The 11,823-nt window shown below is 41.9% G+C and overlaps 1 non-coding gene across 1 annotated transcript; it reads right to left on the reverse strand.

Annotated features, from left to right (window-relative positions):
• Positions 1 to 5,408: 5,408 nt before the first annotated feature.
• Trnat-ugu (transfer RNA threonine (anticodon UGU)) lies at positions 5,409 to 5,482 on the reverse strand. Its single transcript has one exon. It is a non-coding gene; the product is annotated as a tRNA-Thr (tRNA).
• Between the last annotated feature and the right edge of the window lie 6,341 nt (positions 5,483 to 11,823).

An 11,823-nucleotide genomic window follows, 5' to 3' on the forward strand; every position in this document is an offset into this window, starting at 1 on the left:
TAATTATGACTTTTTATGTGTGTGCACCAAAGACAAAGAGGAGAAACTTTATGTTGAAGACACACTTACATTGCATATAGTTCACCTTCTTGTCAAACTAAAGTCAGTGTCTCACAACAAAGCATACTAATTACTATGAACATTCAATACGGAAACTAATGACGTATCTCTCGTAGCAAACCAGTGGTTTGGCCAGTCTTGTGTGACAAACTAGATTAGTGCCTCAAACCAATGAAAATATTCCATATGATTTCTTTCGTGGACAGTATGCTGCATTGTTCAATAACAGAGAGCAACCTGTAGATCTTAATTATAAAACATGTGAAGTCTCGTAAGACGTAACTGAAATTTTGTTTTTTAACTTCTTTAAATATGATCTTAGCCGGAGAACACACATATGTTGTAATATTTGACTCTTCCAGTTTTGTATTACAGTTTAGTTAATGTTATATTACACAAGTTTTATGATTAATTACAGATGTGTTCACGATTTGATGCATAGGGACACAAGTGTGATTTTTGCACGAAAAATTGAATTTTGCATTTTTATATACGTTTTGAGTTTTTCATTATTTTTTCCAAGTTTGTTGCTATAGTCATCTTGAGTTTTATTTATATTTTCTATTATGTACGTTGCACTGTTTTGTGGCAAGTATGTTGCTGTATATTTTGAGTTAACGAGCATTTCTCTCTATTTTAAGTATATGGCCGAAAGAGTTAGCCTACAGGAATTGTGAAAGTAACCCTGTCGTCCAGGACCGCGTGCCACAGATTCACCGCGACATGGGGAAACTCACAGGCATCTATTGTCTATTGAGGCCTAAGCGCTGTAGTGTGTGAGTGAGACAGACGAGAACCTACGTCACAGGGAACTCAGTAGAAGCCCTTTGTGGTGAAGGAGACATAGCAGTGTTAAAGATCGGCCATAAAGGGAAACATTTATGAAAACTATATAATTCTGTAGTAATGCAGGGAATCAAGCCCCAGTAATTTTAATCTGCCATCCTCCATAAATTTTCATGGTGATCCCAATAAAACATGAATATTGATCATATTTATAATAGTTTATGATTCACTGTTAAAGTGAAATTAACAGGTTTTGTAACAAAGACTTAAATGCTAAAATCTGAACGCTTTAGTCGATCTTAACGATCGACATTTCATACAGAAGTGCATCATTAAAATAACAAACGTTGTACATCAGTATTCACATTTAAGCATCAGATCATCATTTCCTCCACACAAAACACATTGAACGATGACAGCATGACACCTTATTGAATCGTTAGGTAATATAATATTTGTTGTAAGGTTTAGTGCATAATAGTTATTTTTCTTCTTTATTTATTTATGAGAAAGCACATTTGTGCAAGGCTGCTGGCCGTGGCATTCAAAGCTAAGAAGGAAATTGAATTGGTTTTATGTAAAACAATTTAACGTTTATTACGTTATGGATATTATTGTTACTTTATTTAGAACGTGAAAGTGGTCAAGCTTTGGTTATTTAAATACGTTAAAGTGTAAAATAATGTAGAATAAGCTGTAGCCAATCAGATGGATGGCTTCAAGAAAGGGAACTGCCCTAGTCAGGTGAGCGACGAGATTCGGCACGCGAAACACGCGGCCGGTGACGGGCAGAGGGCAGTGCTGGTGCAATGCGAAAGCGGACATTTCGGCTGGAGACACCAAAGGGTTCAGTTGGGATTGTGACGCGAAAGCGGACAGTCGGTCTTTAGGCAGCTAGGAAGTGAAACGACTTAAAAAATTTTGTGTTGTGTGGTATCGTGGGACATAGTCTCTGAGCGGTGAGCAGCCACGCGCCTGGTGTGAACTCTAACTTTTCGCGTAGTTAACGAGGTGGAGTACTGAACTTAAAATTCACGATGAGATTGTGAATGACTGAACTGTGTCAAATGGATATGCGCTCGACTGTAATAGTAGTTCTAACTACGACCACTTTCACAATTAGTTTGCTTTCTGAATAAACATTATTCTAATCAAATAGCAACTGTGTTGCCTACATCATTTATGGCCAGTTACTTTAGTTCCTAATATTATATATGTCATATTAACTTCACACAATTTCGCAAACTTCCCATCAGCGAGGGCAACGGCCTTGCCGCAGTGGATACACCGGTTCCCGTGAGATCACCGAAGTTAGGCGCTGTGGTCGGCACTTGGATGGGCGACCATCCAGGCCGCCATGCACTGTTGCCATTTTTCGGGGTGCACTCAGCCTCGTGAAGCAATTGAGGAGCTACTGGACCGAATAGTAGCGGCTTCGGTCAAGAATACCATCATAACGACCGGGAGAGCGGTGTGCTGACCCCACGGCCCTCCTATCAGCATCCTCCACTGAGGATGACGCGGCGGTCGAATGGTCCCAGTAGGCCACTCGTGGCCTGACGACGGAGTGCGGAGTGCCATCAGCCAGACAATTTAACCGAAGGGTCACAAGTGTCTAATTTAGGGAGTGTTCAAAATGGCTCTGAGCACTATGGGACTCAACTTCTGAGGTCATTAGTCCCCTAGAACTTAGAACTAGTTAAACCTAACTAACCTAAGGTCATCACAAACATCCATGCCAGAGGCAGGATTCGAACCTGCGACCGTAGCGGTCTTGCGGTTCCAGACTGCAGCGCCTTTAACCGCACGGCCACTTCGGCCGGCTTAGGGAGTGTAATGCGACACGTGCGGCTCAACCCTGAGACGAGTTTGAGCCAAGACATTTCGACGAAGAGGAACCGCATGTGAGCCCGAACATCTATGGGATGTTAGCTCGCAATATATATTGAGTTCTTTGTATGTCTTGTATCATGCATGTTACTGTATGGTGATGTATTTCCAAGCTTTTTTATGTTCGCCGTATCTTAACGTGTATACACCTTCAAAAGCATGAATGACTTATTTTTGTAAAAATAATCGTTGTACGTAAGAGTGAATGATGAATTGATGTGTAGAGAATGAAAAACTATGAGTGTGCCTAAGTCATCACTGAGTGAATGAGTAACAATAGTAATGATAGAATGTTTTTATAAATTCATTGAGTATAATGTGAGTCAAGCCAAGACTAGATGAACCGTAGGCGGAAAGTCTTGCAATGTTGTTTGTCTTTCAGTGATTGCGACTAATTTCCACGGTCGCCAGTGAATGAGATGGAGTTCCTACGAAAACAGGCCTTTTCTCCTATGAATGCGATGCTCTGTTGCCTTGGGAGATGACTGTTTCGGACACGGGTTTATATCTGCAGTTTATTTTTTCCGTGTTTACCGATAGACATTGCGGATTTTAGAGGTTTCCAGGAGAAAAATAAGCTGCGAATGGAAAGCCTTGTCGAAAACCCTCATCCACCGAGACAACAGAACATCGCATCCATAGCAGGCAAGCCATTTCTAAACAGCAGTTAGTTCCATCTTCTCCTCTGGCAATCGGTCGCAATTACTGAGTAACAGACAACATTGCGAGACGTTTCGTCTACGGTCTGTCAGCACACAAAGTCACGTTTGTTGCTGAATGGGTGGCTTAGTGACAGGCGCCGAGCCTTTAACTTCAAATCTCTCTGTAGTTATGAAACGTCCCCTTAGAAGAATTTAATGAATTACTGTGCTGATAAACCTCTTACATTATTTGATCGCCGGCCGCGGCGGTCTCGCGGTTCTAGGCGCGCAGTCCGGAACCGCGCGACTGCTACGGTCGCAGGTTCGAATCCTGCCTCGGGCATGGATGTGTGTGATGTCCTTAGGTTAGTTAGGTTTAAGTAGTTCTCAGTTCTAGGGGACTGATGACCACAGCTGTTAAGTCCCATAGTGCTCAGAGCCATTTGAACCATTTTTTTTTATTTGATCTTCAAACAGCTGAGCAGAACTGAACGTACTCAAATATTTCTCTCTTTACTTATTCTGATCAACACTAAACTGACACACAATATTTTTAGCGCAACGCAATCTGACTTTCAATAATCCCTACAAAACAATGGCCCTGACTAACAATACCCTATACCTTCCACGAATCACTTACCTCACAAAAATCTTCGTTACTCGAACTACTGCAATACAGCGAGCGCCACTACTGCCAGCTAATTAAAAGATTCAACCTACTGAAGGCACTAACTACTGATAGGCATAGTTAGCAAATGAAAGATTTTGATAGAGAACAAACAATGTATTTACCTTAATAGTGTTCAATAGTCATAATATATATATAGCAGTTCATGACATCCAGTCTTACAAATTTACTGTCTCTGATGGACACACGTCCAGATCATCCGCTCTCAAAACTCCACCATTTCTCCACCATTTCTCTCGCCACATCCACCACTGCTGGCGGCTCACCTCCAACTGCGCAACGCTACGCGCTATTAACAGCCAACTGCCCAACACTACAATAGCATATACTCCAACAATGCAAACCCACCACAGCCTTCACACAGCGCAGTCAGTGATTTTCATATAGAGCGCTACGTGGCGTTACCAACATAAAAACGTAAACAGCCTACTTACATAGTGATATCTGATGACGTGCTTGGAAAACGTGTTCCTATCTTCGATTTGTTCCTCAAGACACTCTGTCCAACCCTTCGAAGTTTATCGCGACATTTATGAGACAGCATGTATGAGGGGTGATCAAGAATTTCGCGTTTGAGGCCGTTACTAGTGCGACTCCAATGTGAATAAATGAGCACCGTCATGTTGGCAAGGGGTTAGCGTGACACTGGAAAGGAATATTTTTGATCGTCCCTTACGTGTCTAAATTTCTTGAATGACATTAGATATTTAAAGTTTTCGCGGGCAAACTATTTAAAATCCTTAATGAATAGCTACCGTTCTCAATTTCAATATTTGAGGACGTTGCTTTTCATAAGCAAGAACATATGAATGCATAATTTTTATGGGTTCTCTTTATGGTGTAGACAGCTATTATCTAATTTCCAGACAGTTAGTTACAGATAATGTTAATGTAATTATTTTTTTCAAGTAAGACGAATGTAATTAGAGGCATGTATTCAGTGACCATGTTAACCCTTATGTGACTTTTAAAGCTTTCCTAGAAATATTAAATGAGCATGGCGTGAGAATGCATACAACTTTCTAGTTATAAACAAGATGACGATTTAATTAATGGGTTTTGTGATAATTTTGAAAATTGTATTTGTATTTTATCCACCACATTGAAGCTCAAGAGTAACAGAAGAGGAAAGACACTTGGATGTCACCGTCAATGACATGTGAGCAGTTGCCAGTTTAACGGAAGATCGGTTTTATACATACGAAGACAGTAACTTGTTCTCCAAAGAACAGTTACTGTTGATGACCGTGCAGCTTTTCCCTGGAATAAATGATGACTAACTGAAAACCTCAGCTGCCGACAGGTGTTGTTGATATACCTCGATGTAGACAGCTGAAAATGTGTGCCCCGACCGGGACTCGAACCCGGGATCTCCTGCTTACATGGCAGACGCTCTATCCACCTGAGCCACCGAGGACACAGATGAATAGCGCGACTGCAGGGACTTATCCCTTGCACGCTTCCCGTGGCTCAGATGGATAGAGCGTCCCGGTCGGGGCACATATTTTCAGCTGTCTACATCGAGGTATATCAACAACACCTGTCGGCAGCTGAGGTTTTCAGTTAGTCATCATTTAGATCGGTTTTATTCACACTACAAGTACACACTTTAGTTTTTGCTATATGTGTTCTATTTAGAACTTATGATATTGAAACTTCACGGAAGATTAAAGCTGTGTGCCAGACAGGTACTCCAACCCAGATCATTTGCCTTTAGCGGACAATTTACCAACTGAGCTGTCCAGGCACGACTCAGGACCCGCTCACACAGCTTTAGTTCCGCCAGTACCTCTTTTCTCTCACCTGTACGTCACATAAATTCTCCTGCATATCTTATGGGATTAACATTCCTGGGAGACGGAACTTCTGAGAAATGGTCAAGCTACTGCCTAGCGGATTCTTTCCAGTATGAATTTTCACGCTGTAGTGGAGTGAGCGCTGGTAGGTTGAAACTGTGTGCCATAACGGAACTAGTACCTAGATTTTGTACCTTTCCCGTGAAAATTCTCTGCTGAAAAAGTTATCCACGTACGACTCGCAAAGTGCCATCTTGGCACATTGTGCATGTCAGTCGTACTTTTTCTTTATGTAGCTGAAATAAATTATTTGAAACATGTTTCTCAAATCGACTGGCCATGTAAGTGAATAAAATAATATTGAAACACACTCACAAACAAAAACTTAGGAAACCTTGAACTGAACCTGTTCCAGAGTATTTTCCCATGCTCACCGTGAGTTCCAGATTTCTGACTCATTATCAGTGGTGACAGAAGTCATATCTGTTGGCATCCTGCACCATGAAGCTGGAGTTAGCACCTGCGTATCTCTCCAACATATTGTCAGAATGTGTCATCTCCATTCATCGTCACAGTCGGAACAATAGTCATCCAAGGTACTGCAACACTAAGATTCATCGCTGAATATAATGTGATATCGATCGTGAAAACTCCATACCTCTAAGTACTATACGTCTCCAAACGCAGCCCTCTCTACAGTGTGCTAGTGGCTTCCTACTCATGAGATGGCAATAGAGGATCCCGGCTCCTACTACACTCTGACGTTGTCCTTGGTTCAAATGGCTCGGAGCACTATGGGAGGTCATTAGTCCCCTAGAACTTAGAACTACTTAAACCTAACTAACCTAAGGACATCACACACATCCATGCCCGAGGCAGGATTCGAATCTGCGACCGTAGCGGTCGCGCGGTTCCAGACTGAAGCGCCTAGAACCGCTCGGCCACACTGGCCGGCGTTGTCCTTGACAGCGAGTGTTTACCAAGACGAGGGAGTCTTCCGGGGTGCCCTAGGGAGATGTAATAGGACCGCTCTTGTTCCGTATATCCCTTTCCTGCTAATAACTGTGAAGCACTCAAACATTGTCGGATGACAATGGAACTTCGTACACGTATACGCCTTCGGCGGGTTTATAAATGCAATATTCTTCGACAAGTACAACGGCCACGATAATGTATTAGTGTTATTTCGTATTTTGTGTTATCAACAGGCCTGACAGGGTATATTATGATGAGATAAGCATCAGATGTTGAGTGGTCATTGTGAAGTACACGAAGATGCCGAGTTCCCGTGAGAGATAGAGTATAATCATATGCCAGAGTTTGAAAGGGGCCTCATGATGGCTATCCGTTTAGTCGGATGATCGAATGGTGTAATATCCAAATTTGTAGATTTGTGGAGCGTTCGGATGTGACAGTGGCCCGATAGGGACTGAGTGGGAATGTGAGGACAGGCAAATAGTCGTCTGCCCTCCACAAAGGTTGATCGCCATATTGTGCACCAAATACGTTGCAGCCGCTTTATATCTGTGATTGACTTTCGAGAACAAGTAATGTACTCCTTGACACATTATGTGTCACCACACACTAGCAGCCTCCGGAATAGAGAATTACCACCCGCTGTGTAGGCTGCCGTTACTGCAACAAGTTTGGAATGCTGCTGTGACCGGGAAGCAGGGACTCCTGATGAAAGGCGTCACACTGTTTTCGGCTATGAAACCTGGTTCTGTACTAACCGCGTGGGGAAGACCTTCATTGGAAAATACGGTGTGGCTCTAGGAGGTGACCCTGTATTCCACTGTTTTTGAGAAGCACAACAGTGCTACTCCTGGCGCCATGGAGTTGGGAGCCGTCAGGCCTGACTTCAGGTCACGACTGGTGGCGATTGAGGGAACTCTGGTGATGCAACGGTCGGTCTCGTACATTGTACATCCTCGTATGTTACTTCTGACAGGAGCTATCGTGGCGTCATTTTTCAGCAGGACAATGCTGGTCCACACTCACGACGTGTCTCTATAAACTGTCTGTGTGATGTCGAGGTACCCCTGTGGTCAGCAAGAGTCTCAGAGCTGTCCCCTACACAACATGTGTGGGACCAGCTTGGACTTCCCAGTGCAAGTATCCACGGTATCAAGAACCATTTACAATAGTTGTGGGTCAGTAAGATGATACAATAACTCCATGACAACCTTCCAAACATTACCAGAGCATACATCCAGACCAGACAGCGTGCAGCGACATAGTGATAAGTGGACTTTCATTGCAAATTTCTTTGTAAATTTGACTCGATTTTATCATCACTGAAATAACATCACATACAATCTAAACCCGTGATGTTTGATTTCATTTCACTTTTTTGGTCAGGCAGTGTACTTTAACGATCTGACGGATAAGGGAGCTGCAATCTGCCACTGTTAGCCGATGACGCTGTACTTTACAAGATATTGTCGTTGTTGAGTCACCGTAGAAGGATACAGGATGACTTAGACAGAGTACGTGAACAAATGTGAGTCCATATTCCACCGTTCTATCTATACATTTAGCTTGTTTTGTCAACATTTAGTATCTAACAACAGCCTGATACATTAATGTAGAATTTACCATCAGATTTAATGTAATTATATTACGCTACAATGTACTTATTTAAAAATCAGTCATTTATATATTTATTCCAGTAAATAGCCAGTGTCTAACTATCCCAGAGTTCGTACATCTGCTGCCTACATTTACTAATTATTGTTTGCTATCACGTAATTCAGTACTTTGCTACGAATTCGTAAATAATTTAGGAATCGTCATTGTTTAATTAATTACTATGAAAAATTTCCGCCGAATATGTACATGTCAGTAGATGACCTCCTTCCTGAGATGCTGAATGATAGGTAACCTGCAACTTTGATGTAGATTAATATTTTTGTTCCTCAAAACACGTCTCACATCACGCCCTTGCAGCTTCCATTCCGGCAGTACTTTATATTCTACCCTCTGCGCCTCCTGTTTTCATGATTCAAGTATCACGTTTGGCAGTTACGCTAAGAAGTCCTTATAACGCCGTTAGTCTTTTTTACTTTTTATCTGGTTTTATACTGTGACGGTTTTTCACATTTCCCACGCTAGATGAAACACGTTCAAACAGCCAACGGCCTACGGACGCTTTATATAGGCTACTCCATGACGTCACACACTCACACGCACACACACACACCAGACACTTCCTGTCACTGCATCACCATCGCAGGCCTGTCCAGCGTGGAGGTAGGCTATAGCAGACTTAGAATGCCGTATATGTCAACTTCCACGTTTCCGTGATTTACACCTTTTAGTGCTGCAATCCGTGCCTTCGATGACAGGGTTTCACTTACCTGTACCTGTGGCGATTTGGAACGCATAGATGTTGGTAATAATCACTCGCCATTTTTCCAGCTACGACCAAAAGATAATTGAACGGCAACAACATACCGTGCATCACGGCAGATAAGAAATCTCTGGTTCCCCATCGTAGGTTTTGAGACCTTTAATCAGAAATTAACAACGTTATACCAGATACCCTAAACTTTGTACACGTACGGGAGAAATTAATAACCAGGTAAAAGATAAAAATAATTACCTCTAACTCCAAGATTACTGAATTACTGTGTCTGGTTACAAAGGCCGAGTCGAGAAAGAGATCTAGAAGTACTATATCATCTGACATAGAAAGTACATTACTAACCATAAAGTGATCAACACGCTATTTCATATAAAGCAGCAGCTAAAGTAGAACCCGCACTGGACATTCATACGACCATCCACCGTCACATACATTACTGCAATAAAGTGTTGTTTGCATGTGACTGTCGTTTGTATCGAATTAGTATATTAATATAGATGGGCGTGAAGACGAGACAGGCGGCCGCTGTGGTCGAGCGGTTCTAGGCGCTTCAGTCTGGAACCATGCGGCTGCTACGGTCGCAGGTTCGAATCCTGCCTCGGGCTTGGATGTGTGTGATGTCCTTAGGTTAATTAGGTTTAAGTAGTTCTACGTCGAGGTGGACTGATGACCTCAGATGTTAAGTCCCACAGCGCTTAGAGCCATTTGAACTACTTTTGGAGACGAGACAGAGTTACAGAAAAGAGTTATCGTTTTGGACGTGTCGAATACCACACTGCGAAAGAGGATGCCAGATTTGTAGCTGTATCAATGAATACTCTCCAACTTGTCTAAAAGGGATCATTTCTCAATCGCAGCCGTAGAACACCGAGTGAGAACAGTGGTCGCCAGAACAGACTAACCGACAATGTTGGTTGGTTGATTGGTGAAGGGGAGAGGGAGGGGGCACCAAATAACATCTTTACCAGTTTTCAAGCTAAAGTTGTGAAGGGAGTTGCATGTCATGAAATTTAGAGTTGGATACCTCACCAAAGGCCACTGGTGACAGCGTTGCTGGTTTTAAAATGCTGCAAGGCACCGAATGCACCGATGGAACAATAACACGTCTAACCTACAGTGTGTGGATGGTCGACATCAGGCCGGTTGTGGCTGCGTTACATTCTTAGTGTGTGTCTCGAATCATGGCCTAGGCTCACACATACCGGTGAAAGTGAACTAGAATGTTTGTTTTAACATCCACGGTGAATAAGTGTTGCCCTTTCTTCTGCATATTCATGATGAATATGCTGCTCGCGTTCATCATCTAAGATAACAGCCGAGTTCGCAACGCTGTACTCATATGTTACTGGTGCGACGAAAACTCAGTTCGCTATCGTATCTTGTCTGTCCCGCTTAAACAGCCAATATTCATCCCATTTAAAATGTCTTGGAACATTTTGAGCAGTGGATGAAAAGTGTCAATCCCAATTCCTGTAGCTCTACACAGTCTAGTCATCGATGAGTAGCTTCAGCTGAATATGGCATACGTGAAGACAGTTATCGACTCTTTTTATACCCGAATTGAGGCCGTTATGACGACTAGAGGCGGTAACAGCATGGTGTTTCCTGCGGCTGACTAATTTTTTGTCCGGTGTGTATAAATTTAATCTACAATGTCGTTCGGTCTGCATGAAATCTGTTTGTAGCGCACCGTTGTAGGTAATTAATGCGGTCCGCTTTTTAAAATGTTAGACTTAATTTCCATATCTACGGGAATGACTCTGAATTTACTTAGTGAATGCGTCATTGAAGCTCCTTGTCCTGTTACCCCTATAAGAGAATACTCGTCAACAGAAGGTTATGGTTATGTCTTACTGGATACCGATACGTTACTTCATCCCCCAAAAAAATCTATTGTCATACAAATGTAGATGAAATAAATGATTAAAATATACAGAAAACTTTCCATTTTGTGAAGATGAAACTACATGAATGCTTAGAAGAGGAAAAGTTGTTATTTTCTGAACACACATCGCTCTCCGGCGCGAACAACGATACAACTCAAAAATGCGATACTTGAGAAAACACGACTTACAGAATTAATTCTATAAAACTTATACTAAAATGGTATACTTCCTTTAAATTTCAAGTAAGTATTGTTGTCAGAAGATTCCATTATATTAACCCTCCTCGTTTGGACACTTCATACGTATTTTTCAGCAACATTAACTAAATATGCCATTTTTCAAATTGTGTCACTTTTCTCGCCTGGGTGCGATATATAAAATAATGTATTGACACTCAGAAAATCTATTTCAAACTCATTTCTTGAAGTGATTGTTGGTGCTAAAATAGTGCAAACTTCTTAATCCGAATAAGCTAATATTTTCAAATGAAATTAATCTCCCTTACCCGGTTTCGTAAAATTCTTCGGAAAGTGCTGACATTATACACGCGCCATATAACATAATCTAGGAAAGACATTACGTTGCCATCTATTATTGAACTATGTAATATTTATTGATATGTATTCTGCTAGTAGTGAAAGCGATCAGTAGGCTGGAACCTTTAAATGCTCCAATACTCGGTGTCATGCCCATGGTATTTAATCAAACA

The sequence above is a fragment of the Schistocerca serialis genome, chromosome 3, assembly GCF_023864345.2.
Source record: "Schistocerca serialis cubense isolate TAMUIC-IGC-003099 chromosome 3, iqSchSeri2.2, whole genome shotgun sequence".
NCBI classification, from domain to species: Eukaryota; Metazoa; Arthropoda; class Insecta; order Orthoptera; family Acrididae; genus Schistocerca; species Schistocerca serialis.